The following is a 24,044-nucleotide window of genomic DNA, read 5'->3' as shown; positions in this document are numbered from 1 at the left end:
GAGTAACTGACAAAAACTGATTAGGGTATACAGCAAGCATCAACATCCATACCTGAGTTAAAAATGGGTTCAGAGTCACCCTAGACAGGAGAAGCTGACATCGTGAGTATGTTTGAAAGAAAGTGTTGATACAGTCTAAGGTTGGTTGGTTGTCATGTCCTTTATGGCATTTATGATAGAATACATTTTTAGGGCAGTATGGATAGTCTATAAAAAGTATAAAAGGATCAAAGATGGCTCAGCAGCTAAGTGAACACATTTCTCTCCCAAAAGACCCATGTTCAGATCCCAGCACTCATACCATCTAGATTACAACTGCCTAGAAGTCTAGCTATAAGAGATATGACACACTCTTCTGCCCACTGTAGGGACTGCACTCATGCACACACATTTATACACAGGCATACATACTCACACTTTAATACAAATCTTAGAAAAATAAGACCATAAGAAACTTTTAAAAAATCACTGTAGAATAAAGCAATTTGTAAGAAAATGCATATATATATATATATAGATATATATATAGATAGATAGATAGATAGATAGATATGCATATATATATATATATATATATATATATATATATATATATATATATATATATGTTTGGGCATATCATTCTTCCCTAATTGCTTAATTCAGAAAAACAAGTGAATCCCGAGGTTTTCCTACGTTTTATTTATTCAATCACTTAAAGATTACTTGGCCTCATTAGATGATCATAGTCTTTATTTGGGAAAAATCTGAACCAAGTCAGGTACTGGATGCACAAAAGTTAAAACTTTTCCATTTTGGCAGAGGGGGCTTCAACTACACATAACAAGAAAATAAAGCAGATCATTAACTTGGAGACCTGGGGAGTAGCAAACTTTTCTCTACCAACTCCACATCTCTTTCCAGCAATGTCTAGCTAAGGACAGACTGTGCATAAACAAGGTCAGGAAGTTAATGGAGTCAGCCTGCTATATAATGTTCTGACATAGGTAGAGGGTGAGCCTGGGGAGAAGTCTAGTCTACAGCAGATCTGATGACAGTACAGGAGTAATGCAAAGAAACTCACTATGGAAGGAAGTGTTTAGGATTTAGGAATCAAAGAGGAAATGATGCCAAATAATGTAACTGCCAAAGCATTGCTTTATTAAGGTGAAATGAGAATGGATCTTTGGTTATGATACTGGAGACGTGATAACTGAGCACTGGGTGCAGTCTAAGCAATGCTACCTGTAACCTGGTGCATTTTCAACAATATAATTATGAAAAGAAATGAAAATAACAAATTAAGGAAAGTGCAAATAGTAACAATAAGGTCATGTAAACAATGGGGTAGGAAGAAAAACAGAATAAGTTAGATGATACAAGAATGACAGGCAGCACTGGCAACAGTATCCTAACCTCTGCTTCTTAATGTAAATCTGTGATGCTGAGAAGACCAGGTCTTCTACAGGGAGGGAGGTTTTTACTGGGTAAAGGAAGAGATGTAATAGGCAAAATAATAAATACCCTTCCTCTGAACATGTCCATGCTTTAAATCTCATAGCTTGTGAAAATATTACCTTATACGGCAAAAGAAACGGTGCAGATAGGATAAAGTTTAAAGGGCTTAAAGTTGTGAAAATATCCCAGATTATCTCTGTAGGCCCACTGTAATTCTGCAAACTGAGACCCCTTTCCAGCTGTGATCAAAAAAGACTGCAGGGTGAGGAGGAACTGATACCCTCAAGCTAAGCTTTTAGGATGTAGCCACCAGTTGCAAAGATCAGAGGGACATTTCTAGAAGTTAAAGACACCATCTGACAACCTACAAGGAAACAAAGATGTCAGTTCTATTACTGTGCTGCACCGGCTCTGGATAGAAGCTGGTGTGGCACCGGATCTGGTTAGAGCTGGTGAAGAGGACAGGCAGGCTCTCCAGAGTTAACAGACGTCCAGCCTGGCCATGCTTGAAAACCTACACTGAACTTTCGACCCACAGAACTATGAGAAAGATTTATGTGGCATTAGCCCACAGTGTTTATAGTGACTTGTTGCAGCAGCAAGGAAACTCTAATACAGAGGCCCTGGAGAGATAATTTGAGACATTCAAGCAATGTGTTAAAAGGGAGTTTTAGGGAAAATAGTGTAAATATTTAGTGATCTGGGAGGGTTGGGGGGGGGCTTTTTTGGTTTTGAAAAATGCACAGGGATCTAATTTTAAGAAAGAGGTATTTTTCATAAAATTACATGGTGGTCCAAGGTATTAAATCTTGTGTATTAAAATAGCAGCTGTGTGGTATATGAAATATAAGGTATCTATTTGACAATTAGTGCTAACAATATCCTCATGAATTAAAAACCATTTTATGAAGAAAAAATACCACAGAAAACAATACCAATGTTTTTAATAAACAAATCCACAGGTTTAGATATAACAAAAGTTGAGTCAATTTCTATCAGGCGGTGATTTACAACATAAGCAGTTATTAACTTCTCGTTCCAGTCTGCTATTTAAATTTAGAAATCTTTCCAAATCACACAGTATTAGTCCTCGGATACAGTCTTGAAAGTTATTCAAGGAAATGAGGCTGGAGACAATTAAATTTTTAAAAAGGAAGAGAAAACCAAGTAATCCAGTAATCCAGAAAAGAGGGCAACACAAACCATCAGTCACCAACTCACTGTGATTTCACAGCAAAGATGCATTCATTCCCACCGTTGTCACCCATGTGCAGCACTCTGAGAACATGGTCCCTGTCAGAGAGATGAAAACAGGGGGAGCTTGCCTGCACTTGGCTGATATTCAGAGGAGACCTTTCTCTGAATCTCCTTTTTTGGCAAAAGCAAATATTTTAATTTACATTAAAGTGACTGTGTTTTTCCTTTTACAAGTACCCTTTTGATTCACATTCTTCCTTGTTGACTCACTTCTTCCTGGCATGTTAAAAATCACTCCTTAAATTTGTTTGAGGACAACTGAATTATTCTTGACCTTCTTTTTTTTTTTTTTTTTTTTTTTTTTTTTTTTTTTTTTTTGGCACACTATTTTTTTTCTTTTTTTTTTTATTAGATATTTTATTTACACTTCAGATGGCATCCCCTATCCCCATTTCCCCCCCACCCCCCTTAGGAAACCCCTATGCCATTCCCCCTTTTCATTTTTGCATTTATACATTTTTTTTTAAAAAAAATGTTAATCATAGGCTTTATAAGTTTGGAATTGTTCAATCAGAGGTGTAACCCACTGACCGACCTAGATATAACAACTATCTTTGACTGGTGGAGATACATGAATATCTGCCTCCCTGTCTCCCCCCTCTTTCTCTCTTTCATCACCTAGCTTCTCCTCTCCTTCTTCTTCTCCTCTTCTTACTCCTTTTCTTCCTCTCAGTACTCCTCCTACCCTAGCTCCTCCTACACATCACCCTTCCTGTTAAAATGAAACTTTTCTCTCAAAATACAATTAGAGCATAATTATGCCAATTTGTACCAGTGAGGTACAGGATAGTCCTAATACCCAGTCCATCCTTTTGTTGACTAACCAGAACCTCTGTCATCTATCCTAACTAAAACATTTAGTTCTGAACCTGGCTTTAGGATGAATGTCAGCTGACGACCATCCACTCAAATCTTTTCTCTTAAGGTCAATAGCTATATGTTTTCAACCCCATCAGAAATCCAGAATGACTGAGTTAACTATAGTTGTGGGAAGCACAAATCGTAGTTTCTAAAACTTAGCCAATTTATAGAGACCTCCGACCACCTGGACACTCGCTCTACTTCAAAACATTGGAGCATCTGTTCTTCTGCCTTCTGGCCCAGGATCATCTGACAGACCTTAGTGCTGCAGAATTATTAAGGGCTGATTATTCTGTCTAGGCAGATATAATCAGTCGACTATTCTGCAAGTGTGTCCTTTTCTGGACAGTAATTTGTCTGTAGAAGGAAAGTGGCAATTCTTGCCTAGTGGCTGTCTCACCACAACTGGAGTAACTCCAAGGATGCTCAATTTCTTCTTAGAATTCAATATAGGAAGCTGTCCGGAGCAGACAGGTCTCTAATGAAAATGAACATTAATACTGAAATGTTTGTCATGTCAATTCTAAGGATTTCTGATGTTTTGAAAACCAGCTATCCATGTAAGGTAATCTGGACTGTTGCCTGTTAACTCCACTGTGTGAGGTGGTATCTCAGGGTTGTTTTGATTTGCATTTCCCTGATGACTAAGGATATTGAGCATTTCTTAAGGTGCTTCTCGACCATTCGAGATTCTTCAGTTGAGAATTTTTTGTTTAGCCCCATACCCCATTTTTAATAGGGTTATTTGGTTGTCTGGAGTATAATTTCTTGAGTTCTTTGTATATATTGGATATTAGCCCTCTATTGGATGTAGGATTGGTAATGATCTTTTCCCAATCTGTTGGTTGCCATTTTGTCTTATTGGCAGTGTCCTTTGCCTTACAGAAGCTTTGCAATTTAATGAGGTCCCATTTGTCAATTCTTGATCTTAGTTACCTGAGGACCCAGCTATACCACTCCTGGGCATATACCCAGAAGATGCTCCAACATATAACAAGGACATATGCTCATATGACTATGTTCATATCAGCCTTATTTATAATAGCCAGAAGCTGGAAAGAACCCAGATGTCCTTCAAAAGAGGAATGGATACAAAAAAATGTGGTACATTTACACAATGGAGTATTACTCAGCTATTAAAAATAATGAATTCAAGAAATTCTTAGGTAAATGGATGAAACTAGAAAATATCATCCTGAGTGAGGTAACCCAATCACAAAAGAACACACATGGTATTTACTCATGGATAAGCAGATATTAGCCCAAAAGCTTGAAATAACCAAGATTCAACTCACAGACGACATGAAGCTCATGAAAAAGGAAGACCAAGTGTGGATGTCTCCGTCCTACTTAGAAGGAGTAACAAAATAATCAAGGGAGCAAATATGGAAACAAACTGTGAGACAGAAACTGAAGGAGGGGCCAACTGGAGACCATTCCACCTGGGTATCCATCCCATGTGCAGTCACCAAAGGTAGACGCTGATGTGGATGTCAGGAAGTGCATGCTGACAAGAGCCTGATATAGCTGTCTTCTTAGAGGTCTGCCAGAGTCTGACATATTCAGAGGCAGATGTTCACAGCTAACCACTGATCTGATCAAGGGTTTCCCAATGGAGAAGTTAGACAGAAGACTGAAGGAGCTGAAAGGTTTGTGACCCCATGGAGAGAGCAACAATACCAACCAACCAGAGTACCCCAGGGTCCAAATCACCAGCCTGGGAGCACATAGGGAGGGACCCATGACTCCATCTGTATATATATGGGAGGATGGCCTTATCAGGCATAGGTGGGAGAGGAGATCTTTGGTCCCATGAAGGCTGAACACCGAGTTGGGGGGGGGGAATTTGAGGGTGGGGAGGAGGGAGTTGGGGGGTAGGTGGGGGCACATTCTCATAGAAGCAGGAGGAGGGGGGATGGGATAGGTGATTCCTGGGTGGTGGAGAGAATGAGGTAAGGGGATAAAATCTGAAATGTATATATAATATCCAAAAAAAGAGAAACAAACAAACAAAAAAAGAAATATTGTCTCTGCATATCCAAGAACTCAAAGTTTAATTCTAATATGAGATCTTGCATATTTTATTACCTAAAATACTTAAGATAGTTTTTTCCTATGGAAATAAGATATATTTAAAATGGACAATTATTAAATATAATAAAAACTTAAAATCTATGACATACTTTATGTATAACAGGCTGTCCTCAAATGTTCCAGCCTCCTGTCTTGGCCTTCAGAGTGAGCACCACAACACATGGATAGAAAACACATTGAAAAATAATATGTTTATTAAGCATCCAGAGAGTTAAATGACTAGGAAACACAGAAGAAAATAATAAAAACTAGATAGAACTACATTTGATATAGATGAAAGGTCTGAAACATATCATCTCTTTAACTTTGGGCTTAAACTCTGTGGGCCTTGGGCTTATTACTGTGATTATTCCAATCTATAAAAAGAATGGGATGACATTCACGTTACACAATAGTTATTATGAGGATGAAAATACATAATCTTAATGTGCTAATATATGTATATATTGATTGCCATCCACTGTGCTTATTGATGATGCAAATAGTGTATTTTCATTCTGCTTTTTTATTCTAAACACAGAACCTATCTGATAGACATACAAAAACATATTTTAAATGCAAAAAACAGTAGTGTGAATAATTTAGAATAAGAGATGATTGGGATAAATTTATTTCTGGTGGGAAAAGTTTACATGTGGCTTTCCATGGAATGAAAGCTACGTGATTCATGGTTAGCCAATATTTGCAATTAGGTTAAATTCCATTAGAACACACAGGTTGATCTGAAAGCTACCCTGTTGAACAATTAAGAGGCAATTGGCTGTGGAATAACAACTCTTATAAAGCTTAGATAAAATTCAATAGCAATGCCAGGACTTTTATATTTATACTTTAAATAAAATCTAGTTTTTGATTTTATTTATCTAAACAAAACCTAGACTCAATGGAACCAGGTTGACATTCACGTCCCACTGCACTCATTACTCTGTGCATTTTTCTCTTTTCTGAACATTCCCAACAAAGGGGATGGATCCAGGATCGTGATTTGGCACATTTTGGAATTCTGATTATGTTGCCACAAAATCCCTGATCTAAAATTCTTGGGGGGGGGGGGAATACTTTGAAGTCAACATAGAGTAAAGGTTAATTGGATTGATGGTCCCCACTTATGTTGTCTAGCCCCAGTAGTTCAACAACTGGCTATTAACTTTCTCAAGACTCTCTAGTAGGAGTATCTTTAGGCAGACATCTATACTTTGTTAAATAAATGTGACACAAAGAGTAAGAAATAGCATTACTATCAACCATGAGCAGACGATATGAAACAACAGTGGGGTTATTAGCAACATTATTTTTAGTACTCTTTAAAAAAAACTAATCTGACTTTGCTAATCGCATGGGCTGCATTTAACTAAAAATGGCTTGTAGATATTTTAAGGCCAAATACATCAGGACAGCCAATACATTTAAATGGCACACTTCTCTTTGAAAGGGAATATATAAACTTTCTGCTACAGGGGCCTCTTTTACCTTAAAGTCAGTTGCACTAGAGACAGAATATGGATCATTCTTGATTTCTTAATCTATTTATACTGCTACACATTATCTAAGTCATCAAAATACTCAGTCTTCAAGAAGCCTGCTGTTTTATTGTTCTTTTTTGGCAATAGTTTTAGTGATTTAGATCATGTATCGCCTTCTAAGGGTGAGAAAGAAATTTAAAAATTATGATGGTGAACATTTGCTCCTGACAGCATAGAGTGGATTTAAGCAAGTTAACAAAAGATTTAGCTAAGATCTTTATTTTTAGCAATAAATATGGTTACAAAAACATTTTTAGGAATACATCAGAAGAAGCATGTTTTAATTAAAGTAACTATGTAGCTGTGTTGTAATGAATAGGCCACTAAAGAAAGCAGATAAAGTATGTATGCCCTGAGTATTATCTTATTGCATGGCTTTAATCAGAATATGAGCCCAAATACTGCAGATGACATTGTGTTGAGGATCAGCGTCTTCATGATCTCATTAGCTCTTAATGATTGGGCCCACCAGCTGGGGATTGGGTGTTTAATTCACCAGTCTTTTTCCCCCAACTTTGTATTGATTATGAGTTTCACATCATGTGCACCATTCGGACTCATCTCATCCCTTTCAATCTGCCCTCTGCCCTTGCAGCATCCAGCCCAAAGAAAAATCAATGAGTCAATCAAACAAACAGTTAAACAATCAAACAAACAAAAACAAAGTATAGAAAACATCTCGTCATAAAAGCTGTAGTGTGTCACAATGTGTCCCACAATATATACTCCTCTGTACACACATCTTCACTTGCAAATGTTCATTGCAATGAGTTTTTGGTCTGGTTCAAGGCTACATGGCAGAAGGCAGGCCTTTGTGTAAAAGTGGATTTCTGAGTAACACTCAAAGAAAATATCCTCTTAGATATATTGACACAATTGGCTCTTGTCAGATACTACTGAAGCAATCCAAACACCAGCGGGCACTAAGTTTTAGAAGTTTAGTCTAAATTGTCATCATGGCGGCAGAGAGTATGGTAACATGCAGGCAGACATGGTGCTGGAGAAGTTGCGGGCAGTTCTACATATTGATCCACAGGCAGGAGAGAGAGAGAGAGAGAGAGAGAGAGAGAGAGAGAGAGAGAGAGAGAGAGAGAGAGAGAGAGAGAGAGAGAGAGAGATTGGGTCTTTCTTCGGCTTCTGAAACCACAAAACCTAACCCCCCCCTCCCCCAGTTCATCAGTTCATATATTACTGTTATGGAACATTTAATGTCCAATTTCTAAAGAAGACTAAATAAAACAAAACAGAATTTCTGACTCATAATTTAGATTACTAGAAATTATAAAACTTGATTGAAATTCTTTAAGAGAAGGCTTTTTTTTTTTTTTTTTTTTTTTTCTAGAGGAAAAAGACTTCCAAATTTCTGGGATTTTTTACAGGAAACAAAACAAAACAAAACAAAACAGCTTTTAACTATGGTCACCTGGTCCTGTTGGTAAAGCCCATTGGGGACATATGACTAAAAAAGGTGCTGATAAGTTAGAAAGGTATGGAAGAGAAACATAAAGATGACAATTCCATGTATCTTTGATTAGATAAAATGGCCTTACTATACATGTTCAGAACACTTCAGCTTAAAGAAAATCTAAATACATAAAAATAAACTTGGGTAACTGCATCCATGATAACAAAACATGTGCTGTTTTCATAAAAATAAAAATGTACCATTTACCATTGCCAGGTATTTGGGAGATGGTTTAAACTACCTATCCAACATAAATACTCACATCAGCTGCAGAACTGGCTTAAGGATCAGGAAACAGCACACATTTTATTTCCATTTTCTCTTTTTATGAACATGACGACAGCCTTCTCTATGATTAGATTGGGCCCACACAACTACATGCTGACCCATACGATGGGCAGATGTGATTCAAGCTACTGCTGGGCCTAGACTTCACCAGGCCTCGTATTGTACTCATTATCTCTTCTGCTTGGTTGACCCCTGAGAAGAATCCTGCTATTTCAGAGGGCAAGAGAGCACGGCTAAGATTCATCTACCCCACATCATCCTCTGACAAGTCAGAAAGCCACTTTTATTGCACTGATACTATTTAAAGATCAGTGCATATTTCCTTATCTGTACAACACAACTTCCTTCATTTTTGCCTCATTGTGTCTTTGATTCATCTTTCAAAACCAGTGGTGCCACCTACTTACATTGATTAAGTAACCCGAGAGGACCCTGATCCATAGATTGAGAAACATCCTTATAGAGACTAACAGAGTTCACATAAGGTAATGCAATGCTTGCCATTAAAACAGATGGACTGAATTAACATTGTGAGGATCTTGGCACTAAGGTTCAGAATAACCAGAATTAGACTGTTGTCTTCTTGGGTGGCTAAAATCTGACCCAGTCTCCTCATTGATTGGCAACCGTAAGGACAAATGCCAGAAACGTGTCTTTTTCAAAAAGAGGCAAATACTGACAATTAAGTATCTTTCTTATTTAACTTATATTCATTAATTAATTATTAGACTTTGAAGAAATAAATTATTCTGTGGTTAACACTTTCTTCTCATTCTTTTACTTTTTCATTAAATTATTTTATTTATTTACATTGCAAATGTTGTCTCCCTTCCTGGTCCCCCCTCTGAGAGTTCTTCACCCCATACCTGCTCCCCTTTGCATCTGAGAGGGTGCTCAATCCTCAAAACCCCACCTTCCACATCACAACTCTCTTACCCAACATCCACCTCACCAGCCCCCCAGTATAAGTATTTTTCTATACAAAGGCTAGAGAAAGTAACTTTGTAATGATTGTTTCTTTTCTTCTTTGTCTGGGCTGTCACCAAGTGAACTCTTGGTTCCACTTCAGCTTTACACAGTGTCAAGGTCCATCTTTTCTCTTATCGCAGATTACTACAGTTTCTGGGTATGGATCCTACCCTGTATACCTCTCAAGCTCTCATTTCTACTTACATTGACTTTCTAAGAACAACCAAGAAAAACTGACCTGTCAACTATCTCAAATACTTAAGCATCTTCTAGAAGAAGGCTTTCATTAGCTGCTTGTTTTTAAGTAATACATTGCTCAAGGAAGAAGGTATTAAGACTTGGGGGAAGCACAGAGCTCTACCACTTGTATAAAATGTAGGAAATCTGGGTACCATGCTGCATACCTTTAGCTCTGTCTCAGCATAGCCTGCCATCTGTGTGTTTCAAATCATTTGAAACCATTGGGAGAGTTCCCTCTCCCCTGTCTCTACTCGAACTGTCAGGAAAGCTTGACGACAAGCTGCCACGCAAGCTTCCTGCTAATAAGTACTTTTATTTAATTTTTTTCATCAAAACATCATGATATTTCAACATTACATAGCAGGAGTAAATTTAAAACAGATTCCGGCCCAGCTTCTTCCCAAGCCTATGATTTTACTTACGTAGGAAAGAGATGATCACTAAATGTGTCAGCCAACATAGTTAAAGTGTGTGACCATGCTCTAATATGAAGATTCCATATTGTGTGCACTTGCAGAACAGGAATACAAGCATTAAGCCAGCAAGAAAGTATATAAAGTCTGCAAGGAGCCAGATAACGGGAAAGGACGCAACACGTTCTATGATATTGCCATTTACAGGGTGGAGTCTACTGACAGTGAGATTAATGTTTCTTTCACACAGATAAGGCAGGAAAACAGGCTAAGACTATCAAAAGAATTTCACAATGCTTGGCATGGTGTGACATTCCAGAAATCTCAGATTTTGTGGGCTAGGAGAAAAAAAAAACATGAGTGCACAGGTTGCCTGGGCTAGAGGCAATACCTTATCTGAAATACATAACACACATACACACACACACACACACACACACACACACACACATATATATATACACACACAATATTTAAAGGATTTAGTTTATTCACTCTAATTAACCTAGACTACAAGTTCCTGTCTAAGGTATGGAGGTGGATTATATACACTGACAATTGACAGGAGCTAGAAGTGAAGATGGTTAGCTCCCAGAGTCGTGATCCTTCACACTTATGAAAATTATCAGAGTTTCAAAGAAGTGAGAATCATCTGAGAAACAACATCCAGGCAGTCTATGGTGTTCCATCATGGAAAGCAAGTAAGGAAAGAATCCAAAAGCCTCCTGAGTGCTATGCCAAACTCACTGGCTATTTTCTCATGAACTAAAGTGTAAACTCTAAACACTTCAATGCAGTATCAATGGAAGATTAATCTAGAATAAAACAAGGAAGCTAGTCTAATATTCTAAACTAGTCCAGATAAGTACAAATGGCAACTATTGGTAGAAATGCAAAACACTGTAAATAGAGAATCAACAGAGACAGAAGGCTAACGGAAATGAATGTAAGAGTGAGAGGGAAAGAGAAACCAGAAATAATTACAGATTTATGTTCACGGTAACTAAACATATAATGATATGATTAAATAAATGTAGCATAAGTATGGGTTTGAGGATAGTAAAAATCAGTTATGTTTTTACCTGTTGGATCACATTGTCAAGTAAAAACTAATCTGTAAAGGTCTGTGGAAAACAGGTTAAGAGTTCATCACTGCCAAAGTAAAGGAGCAAATGGTTTGAAGCATAAAATCATAGAATGATAAAAATGATGGTAAAACATAATCTCTTACTTAGCAGTATATCAGTTTTATGAAAACCTAGTTCCAGAGCAATGAATTCTAAGTCATCTACTGAAAGTACCATGGTGATTACAATACAAACCTTCACAACTCTCCTAACTTACATGATGCCACGGTCTCAGTAAGAAGGACCCCTTTGAGATAAAGAAAATGCCAAACGCTGTTACTAGAAAAGACAGGAGGTGGAACAATTTGGAAGGATAGAGAAGCCCAAATGAACTGGCTAGATTCCCATTTGAGGGCTCAACACTTAGCACAGAGTTTGTCTCACTCAGCCTCATGACTCAGTTTTCTTTTGCAGCACGGGGCTGTAGGCATTGGTACAAGAAGGATGGAAGACCACAGCAAGTTGACTAGACACAGTTTAGGAAGTAAACTTCCTAGGAAGTTTAGGAAGTAAAAACAGTAAAGGAAAACAGTCATGTTTTGTACTAGTTCATGTGTGCAAGAGGGTCTCTTGCAGAAAGGAGATCAGACTTCTCTAGTGACTTTACAAGGCAGAATTCTGACCAGTAGGCAACTATTTTAAAAAGACAAGTAGATATTTTAGCTAAGTGCAATTATTGGAAGGTGTATTATCTTTCTGTAGTGAAATGGTGAATTTTTTTATTGCAACCTATAAAATGGATTCTGACTATCTAATTGGTAAAATCCATATGTTAGTTCTTCAAGACTATTTTTCAGGGACCAGAGCAGATGGCTTTACAGAGCAATGCTTGCTCTTCCAATGGGCTAGCATTTGATTCCCAGCACTCACGTGGTGGTTTACAACTGTCTGAACTCCAGTCCCAGGGCATGTGTTACCTTCTTCTGACCTCTTCAGGCAACATAGATGCACATGATACATAAACAAACATGGAAGTGGAATACCCATATAAATAAAATAAAAATAAAAGGGAACATTAAGACAGTTGAACCTATGATTTTATGAGTAATTATTGATAAGTGTTATTGACAGAAATTCCACACATAAAAGCCAAGTGGGCATGAAAGAGGTAGGATGTGACTCCTTTGTGTAAAAAGAATGCCATTTTAGAAATACTTAGAATAAAGTAGCAGCTTCATAAAACTCGTGATTTATATTTGTGCACCTGCCTAATATTTGATAAGTTGATTATTTTTATTGTAGGCAGAAAATAGATTTAGCTTAAAATCTTACTTGAATGTGGAGCATCCTAGATGAAATCCTGGTAGGCCTTTGGCATGATAATATGTATGAATTCTCAGACTTTCCAATGAATGTGACTTCATAGCGAGTGTTGCTTTTCTGTTGGCAAACCTAATTGCCTTGATTTCATAGCCTTTGCATTAAGGACATCATTTTTCCTTCAGAACAGATATCTTGAATACAGTCAGACCTGTAAAGCAAATGTACAGGCTTAAAATACAATGAGTATAATTATTATCCAATTTTTGTTATTATTTACTCCTAAACCAGCAACAAATTTAAGAAAAGTAGATTGGTTTTTTTTTTTTGTAAACAATGTAAGTTGATAGAAAGCAACCATTGACAAATACTTCATTCGTAGTGAGTACGAACAAGAAATGGAGAAAAGTAACAGCCAAGGAAAGGAGGCTAGCTGGCAGATTAGCAGCACATGAGTGGTGTCTTCTCTGTCTTCTCATTGGGAAGCAGGGGATAGATAGAGGAGATACAGAACCCATTTCCTGGTTAAAAAGTTGCTGGGGTATCTTGGCACACTTTCTACTTTCCAACTCAGCTCTGATAGGAAATCCCAAACACATTCCAACATATCAGTGACCAGGAATGAATGGTTTTAGTAAAAAAAAAAAAAAAAAAAAAAAAAAAAAAAAAAAAAAAAAAAAAAAAAAAAACATTGGGCTGAACAATTATGTACAAAAATATCTACATGATAGCAAATTAACCAGACTTGTGAGAACTAGAAGAAATTCCACATTGGAAACATCAATGACAATACAAACTCATTAATACAATAAATCTTATCTTATTATCTTATTATTGGAGAATGATCTTCAGCTAATTAATGGCAACCCCAAATCACATGTAGAATGCCTAAGACATAACCTAAGACAAAAACAAATAAAAATACCATGAAACCAAAACACTGATAGCAGCAGCAGGTGCAGCATCCATCACTTCCCTGCCTTTACATCATTATTAGTAGCTTCCTATAGCACTTGGAGTAGTGAAACAACATTTCAAATCAGGTAGCATTTACTAAAGCCTAAACATGCATATGTTCATGGTATACAAAGTTCATTGAATTTAAGCATCCTCACAAAGTAATTAAAAGAATTATATCAACATACAAAAAGGGAAAGCAAAGTATATTCATGTTTAGATGCCAATCTTCCATCATTTATTGTATTTTCACATAAGTAAAGCCAATAATTAGGTATAACATTTGAAGGGATTACTGTGATTTGTAGCTATATCTGTGTAATAAATTGCCACTTTAGGATGACTCCTGTTTGTCAGTTCAGAAGGCTATTGACGTTTAGATATCACTTAAGGACTCAATGTGTCCGACTCTTGCTTTGTCTGCATTGAGGGAAGCCCCTTTCTATTCTCTGGACAGCTTCTCTTCCTTAGGTCACTTTATGTCATCATCGCAGTACCTAGCAGGAACTTCTAAGAAACTATCTTCTTATGTTTGTCCGTCCATCACAAATTTCATGGCACACATATTTGGACAAAGATTGCACAAGGCATTTCTATTTGAGTGTTCTGGATAAAATTAAAGTTTGAAAATATAAGCTTTAAATAATTCAAATTACGCTTCAAAAAGTAGGTAGCCTACTTGAAGACCTGAATAGAAAAAAAAAAAAAAAAGAGTGGTCTTCTCCCACAGAAATCTTGCTCTCACACTCTCATGTTCTTGCTGCTCTCTCCCCGTGTCCCTCTGTGTATGCACATACATAGAACATACATAGAGTTCAACAACTATGAGTTCTTCCCAACTTTAAATTGAGAATGTAATATTTTCTCAATTGAATCATTGTTGGATTTCACCAAAAATGACCATTCATGTATAATCATATTTCTATGATAGCTAGTCAAAGAAAGCATATTTGTATAGTAAACATATAAAATCTCCTTCTTTCCTCTGCTTAAGTCACTATGTCCATTTCTGTGTGAACAGAAACAGTCATGATGGCAGCTTTTCCTCTCCAGTCTCCAAGTGTTTCAGAGATACACTATTTCTCTTCTAATTATCAGTCATATTCTATACATGTAGTATACACACTAAAGATATAATAAACAATAACATATATGTTCTTTCTCTGGAGAAGTAGAATGATACAGGCTGGGCAGGGCATTCACCACCACACAATTGCTCTGTGCCTTCCTCTTTGACATCTTATCTCAGTCCTAAAGTGTAAATTCTCTCCCTTCACCTTTGGCCTCAGTCAGAACACCTCAAGGGCTCAGTACATTCAATCCTTAAGATTTATGGAATCAATTACCCTGGTATATGACTCCTAGGGTAAGCATGCTTATTTACATAAATCATTATCCTCATTTTTGACAGGTTTTTCTACAACACAGTTTGCAAAGTCCAAAAGTTATGAGCTAGTTAAAGCTTTGTATTCAAAGTGCCATGTTGCTTTGGTTTGTTCAGCAGTATCACTAATATTCACATCTAGGGTGTCTTGTTATTCTAATTCACATTTTCAGTTGCTACCCACGTAAAATATAGTACATAAGTTTACCACCAATGTGGTAATAAATAATACTTTACTAATAAATGTCTTATTATGTTTTTTTTTCTTACTTTCTCTGGGAAAAGAATGGAGATAACCCTTCATCTTATATGTAATTTAAAACATTTTCCCACATAACTTAAAGATTATTTATTGTTTTTCTTGTATCTCAGGCTGTCTTCTAATGCACAGTATAGCCAAGGATGGCCTTGCATATATGCTCCTTCTGCCTTTGTCTCCAGAGTGTTAGATTATAGTGTGAATGACCACAGGAGGTTTTATGTGTTGCTGATGAGTAAGCCTAAGTCTCTGTGCACACTTTCAGAAAACCTTACAAACTGAGCTATACCCACAGCCCTTCATTTCCATTCTTATGAGGTATATATTTTCTGAGATATATTTATTGTTGAACATTTGGAAAATACAATCACATGGAAAGTCTTCAAGACAGATATTGCCAATATTTTACAATAAATCACTGTATTCTTTGTTATTGATTTACACACACACACACACACACGTGCACACACACACGTGCGCACACATACAAAGAGTGTTACTCTTTTCTATCATGATTCTTTTAACATATCCGATTAGAGATTTGTTTACTATTAACAACATTTAATATAGCGCATAGTTAACATCTATTAAATAAATCCCTCTAAACATTAATGGTATTAAACTACAGAATAACAATTTCTTATAAACAGAGACACGTTTTAAAATTTCTAGTGTATAAAATCCATCTGTTCTTTAAAAATCGATTTATACTCCCATGATAGCATAGACAGGCTCTATCAATTTTTTTTATAAAATAATAATTGGTATTATTAGTAAAAACAAGGATACAAAAATAAATGGTCAATTAGGAGCTTAGAATGGTCATTTCAATAATGAATCCATGCAGTAGACCCCCACAGATCATGTTTCATCTTTATATTCATTTCCATTGACAAATAAGTCCGAAGTACCTGAGTAGACTAATGCACAAAGATTTTATTTTTCTTTCTCATCCATTCTTCAACAAATGATTTTTGAATACTGCTATGGGACAGATGCCATGCTAAGTTCCAAGACAAACAGTAGTAATTTCCCCCAAAATAGATCATTATCTCCACCCTCAGATCAAAACGAACTCGTGATAGAAATGCTTCCTCTCAAGCCTCTACAGTCTTTTGCAATGCTTAGCCATTCGAGGGTACAGCACAGCCCTATTTGTTACATTATATATAGTATACTTACCCAGGACATCCTAGCTCCTGTCTCTTCTAACATTGCCACTATCCAAAGAGCAGTATTACTGAGAATGAACATCCTTTCTTCCTTCCTTCCTTCCTTCCTTCCTTCCTTCCTTCCTTCCTTCCTTCCCTCTCTCTCTCCATCTTTCCCTCCCTTCCTCTCTCTCTCTCCCTCCCTGCCTCCTTCCCTCCCTCCTTCTTCTCTCCCTCCCTTCCTCCCTCTCTCCCTCTCACCTTACTTCCCTCATATTTCCTTTTTTCTTTCTTCCTTGCTTGTTTGCTTCCTTACTCCCTCCATCCCAAGCTTCTTCTCTTCTCTTCTCTTCTCTTCTCTTCTCTTCTCTTCTCTTCTCTTCTCTTCTCTTCTCTTCTCCTCTCTTCTCTTCTCTTTTCTCTTCTCCCCTTCCTTCTTTTTTCCTTCCTTCCTTCCTTTCTTCTTTTTGATACATTTCTGATTTTTGTTAACATCAGAAATGCTGAACAATTTATGGGAAAACCAGTTGAACCTTATGGAATGCCATTGTACTATGGTCTGGAATTGTAAAATAGAACTGAGAAATCACTTGGTTCTCACACTTGCTTTGTGTTATTGGACAAACATTCAGTGGCCTCTTTTGTGAAGTATGGCTTCACGAGAGTGTACAGAATACACTCCAGAAGAGTACCAGCTCCTTCCTACTGCCAAGAGCTTTGTGTGTGTGTGTAAAGTTTTAAGAGTTTTATTTTTTAGTTATGTGTATATGTGTAGGGAAATGCCAATAAGAGGGCAGGTACCTACAGAGTCCAGAAGAAGACACCAGATCCCCGAGAACTGTACTTATGGAGGTTGTGAGTTGCCCAATGTACGTGTGCTGTGAACCACACTTGGTTCCTCTATAAGAGCAGTCCTTGTGCCTCAATGCTAAGCCATCTCTCCAGTGCTAAATGTGTTTGGCAAAAATATCATTTACTGATAGCCTTACATTAATGTTAGTGCCCCCAGTCTTCTGAGATATCTTGGGGTAGATCTCATTTGACATTACCAGCCCAGCTATGTTTTATCTGTCCCATGGTATCTTGTGTTCACCCTGCCCTTTCAGAAATGCTGCTGTGACCAAACTCTGTTGTGTTGATAATTAGGGTGCTCCTTCAGTACAGAATATATGCTCTGTATTGGATATGCCATTGGATCCTTTGTGCTCACATTTGTGACACATTAGAGAATCTTAATTATCTGGTGAATGGCCATTTGTCTAAACATGGTTATTACAGCTCCCATATTAAGTTGTAAGAGTAAATTTCTCCACCTCTTCACCTGAAGATATCCTTCAAGAAGGAAAGATTCAAACCTTGATGTCCCTGAAGCAAGCTACGCTTCCTCATGGAATGTCATTGATACTGATACTCTCTGGGCACACTATTCTCTGTCACCACCTTCTCATCTGCTGGTTCTTGGCATTTATTCTCCTTGAGATATAATGAAGAAAGTATACAAAACAAAATGTTTGTCTGGATTAAATGGGGAGAAGGGGGAGGCTTAATTTTTCATATGCCTTTAAATTTCAGTTTATTTAAAGGAGAAACCAGTTTCAAAAGAATTTAGAGGTCGGTAAGTAAAAAGAAACATAACCTGTTATCAATGCAAAATATACTTCTTACAGGGAACATGAGAGGAGTTTACTCTGGAGCCAACATTAGGAGAACCATGGCTGAGAACCTTGGAATTAGACTACCTTGAATACCTGTTCCAATGTAGAAATAAGTTTGTGAAGTTTTTATAGCTACAGAAGACACAAGCTGAAATCAAAGCACTTTCTATGTATATTGGTCGGATCACTAGGCAGGCAGCTTACACAAAGTCAGAAATCACTGGCGTAGGTTTGGGATCTTTTTTGATGCCTTTCTCAGCTTTGGGGTTGGTAAAGTAAGTGCCTGTTACTTATTACATTAAAAAAAACACTTCACCTGATCCTCATTGGGATTATCAGATCAGCCATGAGGTATGTAGCTGTTGTTAAGGAGACTTAAGATAGTTCATGATATTTGTACAGAGTCTGCAACTGTCCAACTCTGCAGAATAAGAAAATACCAACTGTGAAAATTTTAAGATAGCTATGAGTATTTTTCTTTTGGATACCCAAGTTCACGGTGTAGTAATTGGGGAATGAGGTGCATGGGCAAGAACAGGTTTTGAGTTTTTACCCACAGTGTGTAAATGGGAGCACAGAACACACTTTTCCCCTACCTTAGCTGCTTCTACTTTCTGCCAGGTCCCTGCAGGTATAAAGCCCATGCAGTAGACCCCTCATAGATCATGGTCCATCTTTATATTCATTTCCATTGACAAATAAATCCCAAGCATCTGAGTAGACTAATGCACAAACACTTCTTCCTAGAAACCTCCTCCTGAAGGCTGCCCAGCTGAGGTGAGTTTCTGAGCATGGCGTATATAACTCATTATGGAGACTATACGTGAAAGAGTCACAATGGCAAGGGATTACAAAGCACCAGCTAAGTATCTAATTATTATCTCAAAAATCTGCCAATCCACTCTTGCAATATTACAGAATTGGTATTTTTTTTAAATTAACCTAATTATCATACTTTGATTTGAAAGCTAAGTTCAGGGACTGAAGATCTTTTTTAAAAGACTAACTTGAATTTCCTAGTTTTTCAAGAGACAGCAAGCCTTCCCCTGTTAGCATTTTGGGAAAATGCTCATTCAGCACACACAGGATTAAGAGTAGACCATCTCTGGGGACTCTAGGTTTCCTTTCCCTACTTATCTCCGTATTCTTTATAGGGATTCTATTTTTCATCTTTCAGTCTTAAAAAAAAAAAGTGGACAAAACTAAATTCAAGCTATCTTTGGAAGTACCTGATAAATGCCAAGAGCCCATTGATAACTGGATGATAGATATTTACTGAGTTTCTCCAGTCTCATCCTCCCCCACATCACTTGGGTTAGAAAGGGGAAAGATAAATATCATATCTACACACACACACACACACACAAAATTGGAAAATTCATTTCTCTTAGTACTTATGCTAAGACCACAGCAAAAGGAGTGATTTTGTTTTTAGACATCCAAAAATCTGTTGGTTTAAAAAATTACAAATTTTTTTTTTTTTACTATTATCCATCCACGTGTGGAATGAACACATGCAAAGGAGGAATAAGAGACTGATTTCCTCATTTTTTTTTTTAGAACCTACAAATGATACTCAATCCTATTAAAAAGAGTGAGCACAGGCCTTCAGAAAGTCCTTACATCGCCTGCAATGGCGTGGTGTGATATGGCTCTACAGCTCAGGGAGCCTGGAAATTACAGAACATCTACAATGAAATTGGTTTTGTTTTTGTCTTTTTTTTTTTTTTTTTTTTTTTTTTTGTGGAAAGCTGATGAATCACTTACTGCCAATGACTAGAAGGAAAGGCACTTATGTATGCCCTTATGTAATGAATTTTTATGAGGCAAACTTTACTGTTTATAAAAAAAATACACTTTCAGCTGTTGTAGATGTAAAATAATAGAATTCTGAATTCAGAGCAATGCATTATGCAGAGACAGTCACCAGCAGAATATTATCTGCTTACAAAACACCACAAACAGTGCTATTACTTTTATAATGGAATTTAAAAAAACAACAAGAAATCCAAATCTCATCTACCCACTTGTATTTTAGTAGAAAAGGTATTTAAAGAGAGATAGCTGAAATTGACAGCTCCAAAATTGCATGTATTTTCAAAGAAAAGTTATTAATTCTCTTATTTTGCTAGTTTTCCAGCTGTATTTTTCCTTAAAGCAAAGATGTCAGGGAACACTGAAATTAAAAATGGCACTCCTAAGACACAGATCAGAAACACAGGGACCCGTAGGCTCCCTGCATCTTTTTAGGCATGCCTACAAAAGTCTTCTTGCACAAAGACCATCAGCTGTATCACACTGTGTTTCTAAGGGGCTTGAAGATTAACTCTTAGTGTCTTCAAACTGCTACAGAGCACCTATATTCTGCCAGTTGTTGCTTGTACTGTTATAAAAATGGAAGCTTCTGCTCTCCCTACCACCATGGACAATCTTTTTATTTGAGATACTCATCCTGTGTGGAAACGGAGAGTTGCGCTAGATCTGAGAATGATCACTAACAGGAACACAGGCCATGGTGACCAGAAGCCTCTGTTCTCAAAGAACTTATCTGCCCTTCACATTTGATACAGAGATAAATATTTTAATTAACATATATTTTTTCTTAGTGTAATATTTCATATTTCCCATTTTATGTGATTTTATATTGTTTATATTGTTTTGCTGAGTAGAAGAGCATTTTGACAAGTGGATGTCTGCTAATAGCGGAAGCTGTAAACAAAAGGTGGCAGTTATGAATGCCTTGGTTTCTGGGGAACCACTCTGAAACACTCAACACTACCAGGGAGACTCTGGACCTGTAAGTTCAGGATGGAGATGACTGACATCCAGACTCAGCTGAACTTTAAGTATGCACTGTCTCTGACTGGCAGCCGGACTATCATACTCAGAAGTGTCAGTATCAACATGTCTGCATCTCGAAAGAGTCGAAAATCCCAGGTCATAACTCTGGATCTTGACCAACAGTCAAGGAAAAACAGTCATTTTGTAGGTTTGAACAACTGATAACATAATATGATTATTTGAAGTGTTCTAATCTAATATATTCACTCCAGATATCTTAGGTAAACAAGAAATTTTATTTTAAAATATAACAAAAAGTTGCTCACTTTGTTTACAAATACTTGTATTTATTTGTGGACTCTACAAGTACTTTAGTAAAAGGGATTAGGAATTTTTACATTTTGACAATTCATATGTAATTTTTAAGAGATATGAAACAACTCAGATATTTTTTAAAATTGTGGTTACTATAAATGTGGACCTTATATTCATACAGAAAATAGGGATTCTAGCAGTTTAGAATATCGACTCTTCAAAACGTTTACATATATAAAAGTTGTGTTTAATAGCTGTGCAGATGTTTTGCCTTTAGATAGACCTCCAGCAAAGTGGACCATAAAATATTTTTAAGTGTATTTATTCCTTTGCTACTATATGGACACACATCCTATGCACAACTTTGTACCCCCATACCCCTGGCATTCGTACTCCCTTATGTCAGGAACCATTCTGAATCCCTTAAAACAGTTCTTTTATCTGCTTCAACTGAAACCTTTCTTCTTCACATGAAATCCTTTCCATTCTTATGTCTAATTTTTGTCAGTTTCTTTTACAAGACAGGGACCCACTGATATTCTACCATGGAAGGGGGAGGGATGTATAAGGGTCCATCCTTCTCTGAGGGGTGGCTACAGGAAGTTAATGGGGGGAAAGAGCTAGTTCACTGTGTTATAGCCACTAGTAACTTGCCCTAGGTCAAAATGAATAATGCCTTTCACACACCAAATGCATGAAAGTAACTCTACTGAAATGCAATGGACATTCATTATTTTACTAGTTCTTTCCACCTAGAGCTGAAAAATGGTATCAAAGCAAAAAGGAGGAGGGGGGGATGGGATAGAGGGTTTCTGCGGGTGGAGGGGGATGGGTAAAGGGGATGACATCTGAAATGAAAATAAATAAAATATCCAATAAAAACTTTTTAAAAAGCAATGCACAGAGAGATCTTTAGGAAATTATCTTTTTGGTAATTAAAAAATACTTGCTAATTTTAAAAATTTAGGAAAGACAAAACAGGAGAAGCAAAACTGAGTCACATGGAAGAGCATTTACTGTTAATGTTTATTTATCTCTAATTGAGATTATATCACACTTAATTTAGTATCTGAATTCTATCACCTTAATATTACATGGTGAACACTTTTAAACGACTCATCCATGTTATTGTAGAGCAGTCTTTCTCATGGTATTGATGTAATATTGTTTTATTTAGGTATACAGCTTCTTACTTTCATTTAGTTGAGGTTTCATACCTTTGTTATGAACTATGTTGAACTGAACATATTTTCAATAAATCTATACCCACAATTCATATAATTTTCTTCTGACCAATTCTGGTTTTGATAGATATAAACAGGTCCACATAAGCCTGATTTTCAAAGTCGATGTTACTTAACTTCAAAATATTTATGTTTTCTTGGCTCGAGGGTTTAGAAAAGACCTGTTAAACATGTTAATAACTTATTGTTCTATAATTAACAAAAAAGGAAGTTAATGTTGAGAAGAGAATTCATTTGCATCTCCTAGCCTTAGGACTAAGTGGCTTTAACCTTGCTGGACTCAGTATAGTTGCCAAAACCATAACCCAGTATGCAAGTCAGTGAGGGACACTGTCCCAGCCAATGACATTGTGCAAAATGGTCCTTGCATTTCAACTTTTTCAAAGTTTAAAACTGTAAGCTTTTTTCTAGAAAAGAGGAAACAAAGTTATATAGAAGATGAAAAATTTTATCATTTCATTCTTTATATACTCTTTGAAGGACACACGCACGCAAGACACTTCCTTAATTATTTGTGTTCATGAAGGTAAATCTTCAGTTGATTCTAGTTTATATAACCACACACACTAAATACTAGGTCTAGCTTCAGAGACTTAAGACTGTCAGTCTACAGAGAAGTTGCTCAAGTTGTTTGGCTAAAATGAACATTTAGAATTGTTGCTGAAAGTATCGTTTTAAAACAGCCATACTTCTCTTATTGAGTACTATTAGGAAAAGCAGCATTTTGGTTAAAAAGAGAATGTTTCAAAGAAATCAAGTTTTTGCCTCTTAGTGCCAAGTTTAAAGGCTTCTTCAAATATAGCAACACTAACTTCCCTGTCTTCTTAACCAAATTACACAGAACAGAACAGAAGGTAGCCATTATTGATGAGCCAAGGCCATTTTTAACCCACAGTTGGTCTCCACTGTTAGACCACAGCGCCTGCCTCTTCCTATGCTGTTAGATTACAGGTTCTTTCCCGAGTGTCACCCACAGTGACTTGGGGTGCCCCCCATTCATCATGATTGGTTTATGAATGTGCATGTAATCCAAGTCAGAGCAGTAACGGGGAGCTATTGTTTCTGCTGTACTACTCAGCAAGAGGGTCTCAGTCCAGTGGGATGAGAAATCTGGCAGAATGAAAACTTCTAATGTGGTCAATATTGTCCCTGAGAATGAAGCCAATTCTGGACCTTAATGACACCAGTAATGTAAAGAATTACTACCATCCCATCTGCTGTTGTCTGAATTTAAACTGTTTGCTGAAGGCTCATGTGTTAAAAGTATGGCTGTTAGCTGACAGAAAGTAGTTGAATTATGAGGGCTCTGACGTCATCAGAGATTGATAATTTGACATCATTATTAGGATGCGGAAGAAACTAGG

Source organism: Arvicanthis niloticus, chromosome 13, assembly GCF_011762505.2.
Source record: "Arvicanthis niloticus isolate mArvNil1 chromosome 13, mArvNil1.pat.X, whole genome shotgun sequence".
In the NCBI taxonomy this organism is placed as follows: Eukaryota; Metazoa; Chordata; class Mammalia; order Rodentia; family Muridae; genus Arvicanthis; species Arvicanthis niloticus.
The sequence above is the reverse complement of the archived record's forward strand: the minus strand, read 5'-3'. Positions refer to the sequence as shown.